The sequence below is a fragment of the Lactuca saligna genome, chromosome 5 (genome assembly GCF_052625555.1).
Source record: "Lactuca saligna cultivar CGN05327 chromosome 5, ASM5262555v1, whole genome shotgun sequence".
Taxonomy (NCBI): domain Eukaryota; kingdom Viridiplantae; phylum Streptophyta; class Magnoliopsida; order Asterales; family Asteraceae; genus Lactuca; species Lactuca saligna.
Genome location: NC_136421.1, coordinates 178,844,038 through 178,857,875, shown reverse-complemented (window position 1 = coordinate 178,857,875; position 13,838 = coordinate 178,844,038).

Here is a 13,838-nt window from a genome sequence, read left to right as displayed (position 1 = left end):
CCGGTCGAGAGGACCGAAGGGGAGGCCAGCTCCCAGATATGCTAGTCAGTATCCGGTCGAGAGGACCAAAGGGGAGACTAGCACCCAGATATGCTAGTCAGTACCCATTCGAGAGGACCGAAGGGGAGGCCAAGTCCCAGATAGACTAGTCTGTATCCAGTCGAGAGGACCGAAGGGGTAGGTCGGGCACCCAGATATGCCTGACAATATATGTATGTTATGTGATTGTATGGTATGTGGTATGTTGGGGGAACTCACTAAGCTTCGTGCTTACAGTTTTCAGTTTTGGTTTCAGGTACCTCTTCTTCGAAGAGGAAAGAGCTGGCACGGTAGTGGCCCATCACACACATGCTCCGTATTCCGCACCATGAGATCTTCTTGGGGATTTGTACTCTGACATTATTATGTTTTATGAAAATGTTTTTCCAGACATGCGATATATTTATAAAATGTTATGATCGGTAAACGTTTTATTTCGAATGTTTTGCTAAGTATATGTTTTCAAAAATGACATTTTTGGCTCGTATTTTTGGGTTGTTACAAGTTGGTATCAGAGCCCTGGTTTGAGGGATTCGGACACACCTTCGGGGGTGTTTGAACTCAAATCGAGAGATTAAAAGATTTTGCAAAAAGAAAATGTTTTCTAAAAGGTTAAGTAAAGGGTTTTAAGAAGGAACAAAGTGTGTGATGTGCGCGACCGACCAAGCTTAAGTAAGTATTCCCCAAAGTACCCATACAAGCTTATATTATGCTTATCAGTTTCAGTGGAGCAGTATGCTAGAATAGGACTAAGGATCTACGAGTGATGCCTTATGCGCCTGCTTTATGTGCTTCAGTGTATGAAAAGTTGCATGCTAGAATTGAGTAGACAGCAGTAGGATAGCCTGTCTAGGTTATGCCTGATAGAACGAGTTATCATTGTATGCTAGTTCAGTTTTTCTCTACGAGGATAGAGTTGCTTAAGATTGTTTCCTTTTCGTCCAAATTCTGTTTGCTTTGTGCTATGTGGGTTTTGAGTGATGGGAGTTAGTTGTTAGGTGAATACGTTAAGGTCACATGTGATCAGGGTGGAATAATCTCAAAGTGTTGGATTTGACCATATTGTGTAGCTCTTGTTTGAGTCCTAATCGTGGTAGGGATGAGTCCCCTACTCGAAGGATTCTCTGAGCCTCGTCGCATGTGATTGTATTCAACTAATAGCTAATTGGCATCACAAAGAGACCTTCAGCAGCTGAGGACTGGGTTGGGTGGAGTCAGAGGTTTCCTTGGGAAAGCCTAGGATAAGATAGCAGTTATCAGCGATAGTGAAAGGGACCTGGTGGAGTCAAGGCAGTCCTTGGAGAAGGTACGGATAGATGTGGAAGGTAGTATGGGCCCATACTACTGAAAGCAGAGGATCCGTACCCAAACCGAGGAAGGCCAAGATAAGACCAGGGAACTTGTAGTAGGTGTGATACCTCCAGAGGTGTCGGTATCGCTAATAGTTGTTATTTCTTTTGTATTTTAGAATGGTGGTACTACGCTCGAGGCCAGTAGTTGGCAGTACAGGAGAGGGATCGGGTTCCGAATCAGGTTCTGAGCCAGTAGATGAGGGGCTATGCGAGTTCATCGCATCAGAGATCACCAGAGGCATCCTTGAGTCGACCCTCATTATCTTCGGGTCGATCAAGGAAAGGGTATTGGAGATGATGGAGGATCACCTTAGGACATTCAGGAGCGACATGACATCTGGCCAGTCAGAACCCCGCACACAATCCTTCAAGGACTTCTGGGGTAGTGGTGCGCTGGATTTTCATGGGGCGAAGAACCCCATAGCTGCCAGACGATGGATTGCAGAAATTGAGTCTGCATAGTTGACTAGCTCCTGCCCTAAGGGGTCGAAGGTGAGATATGCAACAGGATGTTTGAGGGATCGGGCTAGGGATTGGTCGGAGTCCGTTGGCAACTCGTTGGGAGCCTCGGCTGTCGAGGCTATGACCTGGTCAAACTTCATGACCAGGTTCAGGGCAGAGTTTGCGCCAGCTGTCGAGCTTCAGCAGCTGTACAAGGAGTTCCTAGATATAAGACAGACGACGGAGACTGTGGTGGAGATCACAGTCAAGTTCCGAGAGAGGGCGTTGTTGGTGCCTTAGTACGCGGGTGACGAGGATATGAGGAGGACCCGCTATCACGACATGCTACGAGCTGATATACGGGAGCATGTCAGTTTTTCAGCTTGCCCTACCCTGAACTATATGATTGTCAGGGCAAGGGAGAGGGAGATAGATTTGGAGCACATTCGGAAGAGGAAGGCGAAGGAGGGGCATGTTATATGGGCTTCGGGGAAGATGCCCAAGGGATTAGATGCGGGGCCGAAAGGCCAACAGGGGCGCGGTCGCTACAGGAAATGCGGCAAGATGCACGAGGAAGCGTGCAAGTTGGGATCGTCAGGCTGCTACAAGTGTGGCAAGTTAGGGCACTTCAGCAGGGATTGTACCACCCCTGCACATGTGATTCAGACATCGGAGTTGCTGTGTTTTCATTGCAACCAGAGGGGCCACAAGAAGGCCAATTGTCGCCAGTTGACAGCATCAACGCCGGTTAAGGCGCCGGCTCCAGCTACCCTACGGATTATAGATGGCCGACAGGGTAAGGTAGAGGCTCCAGTGGTGAGGAGCCGGGCATTTCAGCTGACGACAAAGGAGGCACCCGTCGCACCCGATGTGGTGACGGGTATGATTCATTCCCTCTATCTTTATTTTTATGATATTCTGTTATTGATATCTGCCTTGTGTTCATCCGTTAGGATCGTTCCATGTGAACGCTATCCCAGTTCAGGTGTTGTTTGACTCGGGTGCCACCCGGTCATTTGTTTCCCTTGTGCTTAGCAAGAAATTTACTGAGTCTTCAGGCATGTTGGATTGCCCTTTAGAGGTAGAGATTGCCGATGATCGATCGGTACGAGCAACAGCAGTGATCAGGGATTGTGTTCTGAGGTTATTCGAGGAGCGCTATTTGGTGGATTTGGTTCCCATCCCGTTGCGGGGGAACAAGGTGATTATAAGTATGGATTGGTTGAGCCATAATTGGGCGGTGATAGATTGCACACAACAGCTAGTGCGGATCATGACCCCGACTGGGGGAGAGTTGGTGATCCACAGTGAGAGGCCGCAGCATGGACCTGCAGTATGTTCGGCAGCGAGGGCTAGGCGCTACCTTCGGCAGGGTTGCGCGGGATATGTCTCATATGTTCTGGATACCCGGGAGACGGGTAAAGCGATGGTGAGGGAGGTTCCAGTGGCATGAGGCTACACTGATGTGTTCCCGAAGGAGCTTCCTGGAATACCTCCGGATCGTCAGGTAGAGTTCAGGATCGACTTAGTTCCTGGTGCAGCTCCGATAGCCAAGGCACCGTATCGGTTGGCTCCTCCCGAGATGTAGGAGTTGTCTATGCAGTTGCAGGAGCTGCTAGACAAGGGATTTACTCGACCGAGCAGTTCACCCTGGGGAGCCCCGATCCTGTTTGTGAAGAAGAAGGACGGGTCGCATCGGATGTGCATAGATTACCGGGAGCTGAATAAGGTGACGGTGAAGAACCGTTACCCACTCCTGAGGATTGATGACCTCTTTGATCAGTTGCAGGGGAATCTTGGTTCTCCAAGATAGATTTGCGTTCAGGTTATCATCAGATGAGGGTTAAAGAGGAGGATATACAGAAGACCACGTTTCGGACACGTTATGGCAATTATGAGTTCGTGGTGATGCCGTTTGTGCTCACCGATGCTCCTGCCATGTTCATGGACCTCATGAACCGCATGTGTAGACCGATGCTGGATTGGTCTGTGATAGTTTTCATTGATGACATCTTGGTTTACTCCAAGACGCAGGAGGAGCACGAGGAACATCTGGGAGAGGTTTTGGAAACCTTAAGGAGGGAGAGCTTGTACGCCAACTTCTCCAAATGTGAGTTTTGGTTGCACGAGGTGCAGTTCCTTGGGCACCTCATCAACCAGAAAGGGATTTCTGTAGACCCGGCCAAGGTGGAGGCCGTGATGAGATGGGAGGTTCCAAAGTCTCCATACAAGATTCGGAGTTTCCTTGGATTAGCAGGCTACTATCGGATATTCATTAAGGATTTCTCCAAGATAGCCGTACCCCGGACACAGTTGACTAGGAAGGCCGTGGTCTTTCGGTGGGGGCAGGCAGCGTTCGAGATTGTGCGAGGCGCCAATCTTAGCCCTGCCCGAGGGCGTAGCGGATTTTATGGTATATTATGATGTGTCCATCTCAGGTTTAGGAGCGGTATTGATGCAGAGGGGTCATGTCATTGCTTATGCCTCGAGGCAGCTGAAGCCTCATGAGGTGAACTACCCGACACATGATTTAGAGTTGGGGGCGGTGGTCTTCGCCCTCAAGATGTGGCGGAATTACCTCTACGGGGTTCGATGTACCATTTACACGGCCCACAAAAGTTTGAGGTACCTCATGAATCAGTCGAATCTGAACATGAGGCAGCGTCGATTGTTGGACGTGGTGAAGGATTATGATTGCGAGATCCTTTACCACCCAGGGAAAGCCAACGTGGTGGCCGATGCGCTTAGCCGCAAGGCAGCGCCGATCATGGATATTTTCATGAGGATGACTGTAGTGACTCCCCTATTAGAACAGATTCGGGAAGCTCAGCAGGAGGCTGTGAAGGAGGAACATCGGAAGAGGGAACGTATAGTGGGTCAAGTCACCTCCTTAGATTATGATAGCCGAGGGTTATTGACACTACACCGTAGGGTGTGGGTGTCGTATCATGGAGGCGTGCACCAGATCTTGATGGAGGAGGCGCACAAATACTGATTCTCTATTCATCCAGGGGGACGAAGATGTATCGGGATCTTCGCCTAGACTATTGGTGGCCCTGCATGAAGTGGGATGTGGCGTGGTACGTCGAGTGGTGTTTAACCTGTAGGAAGGTCAAGGCCGAGAATCAGAGACCGCATGGAAAAATGCAGCCGTTGGATATCCTGTTGTGGAAATGGGAGGATATTCCGATGGATTTTAACACGAAGCTTCCCAGGACGACGCGAGGAGTAGATTCGATTTGGGTCATCGTGGATCGGTTGACCAAGAGCGTCCATTTTATTCCGATTCAGGAGAGTATCTCGGCCGAAACGTTGGCCGATATCTATATCAGGGAGATAGTGGCGCGGCACGGGGTGCCAGTGTCAGTGATATCAGATCAAGATGTGCGGTTCACTTCCAGGTTTTGGAAGAGGTTTCATGACGAGTTGGGTACTCGTCTGCATTTGAGCACCGCCTTTCACCCGCAGACGGATGGTCAGAGTGAGCGGAGCATCCAGACTTTGGAGGATATGTTGCGGGCATTCGTGTTAGACTTCGGTGGTAGCTGGGATACGTATCTTCCCTTGGCTGAGTTCTCGTACAACAACAGCTACCACACGAGTATTGACCGTCCCGCATTCGAGATGTTGTACGGATGGAGGTGTAGGACCCCGATATGTTGTGGTGAAGTTGGCCAAAGGGTCATAGGGAGTACCGAGGTGGCTCTCAAGAGTACCGAGAGGATCCAGCAGGTTCGAAGTAGACTTCAGACTGCGCAAAGTCGACAGAGAAGTTACGCGGACAAGTGTCGATCAGACTTGGAGTTCCAGGTCGGGGATATGGTTCTCCTGAAAGTGTCTCCATGGAAAGGTGTCATCCGATTCAGGAAGCGGGGCAAGCTTGGCTCGAGATACATTGGTCCGTTCAGGGTTGTAGCCTGGGTGGGCAAGGTGGCATATAGGATGGATCTTCCAGCCGAGCTCAGTCAGATCCACAGCACCTACCATGTCTCCCAGCTTCGGAAGTGCCTCGTGGATGATTCAGCGGTGGTGCCTTTGGAGGATATACAGGTTCATGATAGTCTGAATTACATTGAGCCCCTTCACCCCCCAGAGCCTTATACTTTGTTTAAGCTTGTTCCTTGTGAGATTGAAGCATTTTGGTGTGTTTTCTTGAGGATTTGGAGAGGGAACGAGAGTAGATCAAGAAGAGAAGAAGGAGGCCAGGATTATTGGTGTTATATCAGTGATTTCCTTGAGGTATAACTCGTTTTCCCTCTGTTTTCATGCTTGTAGTCTCTAGTAGCTACATGAAAGTCCTTCTTGAGCCATTCCCACAAGCTTGTTTGTGCATTGTGGGTTGTATTAAGTTGTTAGCCTCTAGATCTAGGCATGATTGAGTCCCTGGAGCTTGGATCTACTGCCTTTATGGAGTCATATTGCATGGAAGCCATAGATCTACTCTTTTGGTGCATTTTGAGCCCTAAAACCTTCATTGGTGATTATTTACACTTAAAGTTGGAAACTTTACGTGTAATTCATGCCCTAGAAACCCGGATCTGTGAATGGCAGGAGCTGGATTCAAGAAAAATCAAGTGTATAGTAATTGCATGTGGCCGACTCGGCGAGTCGTCCCTCGGACTCAGCGAGTCGAGTCGCGAGTCCCCGAGTTTTCCCCCTTTTCGTGTTTGCGGGTTGGCGTAGTGAGTCATAGGGTGTGACTTAGTGGGTTGGAAGCCAGACGCACTCATGTAGTAACTCGACGAGTCAATGCCATGATTCGGCGAGTTCAGGGCAATCTTCTTGCCTTAAGAACAGACTCGACAAGTTGTTCATACAGCTCGGCGAGTCTCAGGATAGAGTGTTCATCGGATGAAGAAGAACTCGGCGAGTTGTTCATACAACTCGGCGAGTAGGATGAAGGACTATTAGCCTATAGCTTAGAAGGAAAACTCGTCGAGTCAATGCCAAACTCGACGAGTAGAGACGGGATAGTGGTCAGACAAAGGGATAGGGACTTGGCGAGTAAACAGGCCAACTCGGCAAGTCGGCTCAACTGGAAATTGACTCTGACTTTGACTCATGGTTTGGTTAAGGGTAAATGGTCAGTTTACCCTGAGGTCAGTTAGCAGTATTTGACTAAGTGTTTGGTGGGAATTGCAGTCGGAGGATTTTCGGAGCAGCAGCAGCAGCAGACAGATCGGTCCCACACAGATCAGTAGCTACGAGGTGAGTTACCTTCCAGTAGCGGTGGGTCTACAGCCACAATGCCGACCCACCAGTAGGAATTGTATGATAGATGTTTGTCTCTGAGATATTCATCTAGGGTTGCTACTACCTGTGATATGTTATTGTGCTAGTATGATATGATGTTATGTGCTAGTGACAGTAGGGTGGAGATAGTCCCCCAGAATACCGGTCGATAGGGCCGAAGGGGCGGTCATGCCCACCCATGCTAGATAGATTATGTGATATATGTGTTATGTGGTAGTAGTAGGGGGTGAAATAGTCCCCAGTATCCAGTTGAGAGGACCGAAGGGGAGGCCACCTCCCAGATATGCTAGTCAGTATCTGGTCGAGAGGACCGAAGGGCAAACCAGCACCCAGATATGCTAGTCAGTACCCGATCGAGAGGACCGAAGGGGAGGCCATCTCCCAGATATACTAGCCTGTATCCGGTCGAGACGACCGAAGGGGTAGGTCGGGCACCTAGATATGCCTGACAATATATGTATGTTATGTGATTGTATGGTATGTGGTATGTTGGGGGAACTCACTAAGCTTCGTGCTTACAGTTTTCAGTTTTGGTTTCAGGTACCTCTTCTTCGAAGGGGAAAGAGGTGGCGCTGTAGTGGCCCATCACACACATGCTCCGTATTCCGCACCATGAGATCTTCCTGGGGATTTATACTCTGACATTATTATGTTTTATGAAAATGTTTTTCCAGACATGCGATATCTTTATAAAATGTTATGACTGGTAAACATTTTATTTCGAATGTTTTGCTAAGTATATGTTTTCAAAAATGAAATTTTTGGCTCGTATTTTTGGGTTGTTACAGGGATGTAGAAATTCACATCCGATGCATGATCTCGATCAAAGTTTGTTTTGGTGAAGCTTTTCATGAATAACCGCAAAGTAACTATTCCTGGACTATAAAACATTTGTCGGTTTTTAGATAAGGCTAAATTGGTAATGTATCTAACACAAGGATTGTTTTGTGATAAATTATATTCAGAGGGAACATTTTTTATCTTTAAAAACGATCTAGGGACCGTTTTTGAAAAGACTAAATCAAACGGGACTTGCTTTGAAAGGATTTATGTCAAAGGGCCATTTTAATTTAAAGATATAAATATAGGGAGTGGTTTTGATAAAACCACCAAATGTACAAAAGAGGGGCGCCTCTTCTTTCTTCTGATCAGGGAAGAACACAAATGGAAGCAGTAAAAACCGAGGGCATCAATTAGGGCCAAGTAGATCGCAAGGAAGGGCTGAGTATGGATTTTGGTCCTTGTCTCAATTTTCACAAATGTATTGTATGTTTTTGTTGTAAATCCCAACTCTTGATTCTCGATTCTTATGCCATATTACCAATTCATAAAAATATTCAGAAAGTGCTTGTTCAATGCCCCGGTCGTTTTGATTCCAGAAATGCAGATGGAATCCAATTCCGATATACCAAACTCCTAGAACCAGCTTTTAAAGTTTTGCAATTAATTGCTTTAAATTCGAAAAAATTTACGAATCTTATTTTGGTAGACATTAAAAGTATGATAAAAGTATAATAAAGTAATATATCATAATCTGAATTCAAAAATGTGCTCAAAAGTGATTTTCAAGGTTCGTAGCTATTCTAAACGAAGCAGTGCACGATATGTTTTAGAAACATCAGATAAATACTGATTTTTATTTATTTAAAGAGGTGTTTTCGATGTTCTTTATATCCATGAAATTAGGAGAATATAAGCTACTAAAAAATCTTATCCATATCTCTCAGATGTACTTGATGCAAAAAATTAATTTGTAACGTCAAAAATAAATTTACTTTTTGGTGATTTTCAATTCGATCTTCAACGATAGATAATTTGAGAAGCTTAAGATGTTCTAAAAGAAATTATGAAAATAATATATGTAATATACTTTATAAACATAAAAGTGTACACATGTCTTTAATACCCAATGGTTTGCGGTGGTTTGACCGTCGAACTCTAACCAATTTTTACCAATTGTTACATTATCCCCTCATTGAAAGAAATTTTGACTCGAAATTCAACGTGTAGATAAAATATTATAAAGCAATTGGTGGTGCTTTCATGTCGCTTGGTCAATACATGATCTCTCTAAACCGATTTAAGTCGCGTAGTTCTAGATTAGATAACTGATCCAATAGATGACTTTATGTAAAAACCCCGTTATTTCCAGTCAAGAAGAGTCAAACCAAAGTAAATAAAAGTCAAACATAATAAATTAAAAGTCAAAATGATTGAGTTGTCAATTTAATATGGTTAAATTAACAAAGAAGGGTATAGAAATCCCTTAATTATTAAATGTATAAATTTTGGGATTTGAAACCTTTAGCCCAAGAATATTCGCATCGGACCCCACTCAACCGAAAACCCCTTTTCTCTCAACGAAATCTCACAGGAGGACCACATTCCGTCGGACCGAGAATAGTTTTCGGTCCACACTGAGAACAACCTACGAAGCGACCCACTTCTTGACCAAAACTCACAATTTGAGCTACTTTTTGGACCAAAGTCTCTTTATTTGGGCTCCTTGGCAACTAAAAACACTAATTTTGGCCTATTAAGACCGAACACCTCCCATATATATATATATATATATATATATATATATATATATATATATATATATATATATATATGTATGTATATAACCGATCACTCAATTCATTTCCCACTTTTCTCACCAAACATACACCCATTTCTCTCACAAAAGCATCCAAAAACTCTCTGAATGTTCAAGTGTTTTGCCCAGATCTTCAACCAATCTTCAAATCTTCGTAAGATTCCTACAAATCTTCATAGTTTCAATAAGAACACCAAGAACACACACCAAAAACATTATTGCACCGGAAATCCTTTAAAGCCACCGAAAACTCCATTTGCTCACCGAAAACTTCCTTGAACCCTTCAAATAATTCCAATTAAATTTTGTAAGTATTCCTTACATGATTAAGGTGTTGTCTAACACTTCAATTTATACTTAATTCATTATTTAACACATTATTTAAATTAATATCTTATTAATTTAAATCCAACATCGAATATAATTATTTTTAGGATAGCGTTATTCGCCCGTACGCTAGTCCGAGGATCGTTTATACAGCTCCCTATTCAAACACGAATACATATATGAGGTGAGTCTATACCCCTACATTTTCATTGTTTTTCAATGTTTTTTTTTTTGGGCCGGGGGGGGGGGGGGGGGGGGAGGGGGGAATACAAGTAAAACACAAGGAATTGAAACCCTTTAATAACATGTCGAGCATAAGAGTATTTTTCCTTCATACAACTGAATTGAAAACGTTTTTCGTACAGTATAAAACACACAATCAAGCTATAATTAGTATAGATTGGGAACACTACATTACTATGATTGAGTTAAATACACGAAAAAAGAACATACATTCAAGCTATAATAGGTATAGTTTGAGATACATTACAGTATTTTACAAGTACAAGAACACTATTCAAAAACAAACATATAAACTATGCTAGATATAGTTTATGGAACACTACACTATTTCCCTGATACAAGTATACATTACTAAATAATTATTTAAGTAAAATTATTTTACATTACAAAGTACCCTACTACAATTCTATACATACATTTTCAAGTACAAGAGAACACTATATACACTACACATAAACTAGTTAATACATGGTTGTGAGGCACTACTTTCGTTGTATCCATCAGGGTACAGAACTAAATCATATACAGTATAACCAGAATCTCTTAGAGAGAGAGCATGAGATTTGTGTATAGTTCTATACGGGACTGACAATCCCACACATGAATTGATAGATATAGTTAGGCCAGTAGGCCTGGGGTGACAAATGTCATAACATTCTGATTCCTGAAGAATTTCGTAGAGGTCATTAGGTCATATAAAGTATGCTTATATGAAACTTACAACAGTATAAACTAAATCATTTGTTTACAGGATTAAAATTTCTTCAAATGGTTTTATTTTAAGTAATAAAACTACTATACATTACAGCTGATGGTATCGAGGCATACACACAAATGTTTTCATACAAACAGTACACTGCTAACCATTACAGCTGGTGGTATCCAGGCATACATACAAAGGGTCTTTCAAATAGTACACTACAATACATTAGTATTGGTGGTATCCAGGTTTTTCATACAAAGGTTTCATAACAAACACTACTATGACACACTATCTTCTTAGTATAGAGTACTCTAGTACTACATACAACTTAGTAAAAACATACATTATTTTGGTCTAAAAGCCTAAGACTACATTACATACACTATATAAAATATTGGATTTTCTTGAGAAAGGTACAATCATTTTCAAAGTACAGAGACAAAATTTCCATCACTAAAGCATAATTATGAACACACCAACTTAAATGTTGATACACTTTCAAAACCACTTGTATTCTCAGGGAACCGGTAGACAGGTACACCCGTAGGCTTTGAGAAGACGCTGCTTTTTAGAGTTGTGTGTTTTACACTTTTGTTATACACTTTGACGTCAGACAAAATATGTTATGAACAGATGTAAATACTTTACTTATTCAATGTAATGGTTCTGTTTACTTTGATTACTATTATGCAATTGTTGTGATACTGTACATGACGTCCTCCGCCCCTGAATGTTTTTTCCGTTCCGGTTTGGAGGTGTGAAACATTGGTATCAGAGCATTGTTTATGGTGAACTAAATATATCAAACCTTGCATGATATACAAATATAAACACTATGGGGCCGAAGCGCTCTGACTTAAAGTATACTTTTAAAATCTATGTGTTTTATAAGAAGTATACATTTATACATACATACCCGAAACAGTATCACAAGAAGAACAAAACAAAAGTATTTAGATGTTGGACACTACGGTTAAACCTGTATAATTATGTAATCATATCTGGGATAATTATAATATGGTCAACTATATTTATTTGAGATACGACCAACATGTGTTTGGGAGTGATAGTGGTGTTGCAACAAGTCTAAAACATACCAAATTCCATACAAAGAAAACACTACAACTGAATATACAATTTAAATATTATAGGAGTATTTTACAACACTACAATACTAGAGCCAAACACATGAAAACAAAGAACCCTTGCTGATAGATCTATAACTGTTAAGTGTATACATATAAGTTATTGTGGAAAGAATTTTTTTTGAGAAACACACTTGAACAAACATTATAACATGTTAAATAATGCAGAATGAATTATATCTCAAAGGATCATAAAGCTCAACAATAATAAGAAGTTAGAGTTGTAAGAAAGTTAGATAATTAGACGTGGAAATGTAATTGCAAAAATGTAAGGAAATATAAATGACAAAAAGCAATATATCAAGTTAACACTAAGTTGATTCTTAACGAGAATTGCAATCAAACCAAGTTAGTTAGTGTGATTAGCTTAAAGTGAAGAAGTCAAGATGACTTGCTCCGAAGGAGAGATTTCGATCTTAAGATAAGAATGTATGTTCAGTATGATCTTTTGAGACAAGATAATTGAGATGAAAAAGATGTTGAAATAAAAGATGTGAGATGTGTATTTCATTAGAAGCGGATCACTCTATTTATAGAGTTATGAGAAAATACAGGGGTAATAAACATTCATAAAGAAGTGTCCATGCAAGGTACACTAGACAATACAATGTAGATAGATAAAATAAAATGAAGTCTTTGTTACTGATGATGTCACTACATATGACTTCATCACTTTGCATTGCGATAGAAAAACACATCATTACGGTGGTTAGGTAACTTTGAATTTTAGAGGCTTAAAAGGGACACTTTCTTGATTCAACAATTTCCCCATAAGTGACCTCTTCAACCTTTCACTTGTTGAGTTTCAAGAACTTGATTAGCAACCACTAGAATTTTCTTACTTCACCCAGCTAGGTGATCCTTCTTATGATCTTGAATTTTACTTCATCATTCGTGCACTTTGGCCTCTACATTAAAGTCATAGTGACTTCCAGATGCCATCGGGTTAGGCGGTGCATAGCAGTGATAGGGACGAAGTACTTAACATCATTGTTTACTCTTTTGAACACAAGTCCCAGTTCTGGAAGGTTGGTTGCACCTAAGGATCGATCTTGATATCCTTCAATAAAAACACATACTTGTTCAAGTTTGGGAAGGTTGAATTTTTGAACAAGGGCTTGATGAATATCAGCATCAATTTTGGCAAAATCACACCCTGTGTATCTCAAGTACATAGAAGCTTTTTCGTAAGTAATCTTAATTTTCGAATGTTTCTCTGACTTTATCTGAAACACCCTAGTAATTAAGAACACCTCTTCCGGATTCATACAGAGAAAATCATCCTGAGTTCTGATATAATCACTGTCTCTTCCGGATTCAAACAGGGAAAATCATCCTGAGTTCTGATATAATCATTGTCTCTTCGCGTTAGAGTGTACTGGAAGAACTCTGATTTCATGAACCTTCTAATTTTGTAATTCTTAACTCTGAAAGGTTTGTTGTTGGACCATATGTTTTCAAATGCAGATTTTGGCTTGTCATGAAACTTGATTAATCTTTCAAAATCAAGTGGAAGCCTCTGGTCATCTGGAAGACTGAGGTCAAACAATTCAAAGACCATGAACAACTTCGCATTTGGTGAGATGGGAATGTCTAAGTAACTGTCTTCAGGAGGTTCAAAAAAATGACAAGACTGGTCTGTATTCTTGATAGAGCAGTCTTCTGGATGGATTAATCCATGAGTTGATCATGGTTTTATCCATTGTGGTGTCAAAGACATGATCTCTCTAGATTTT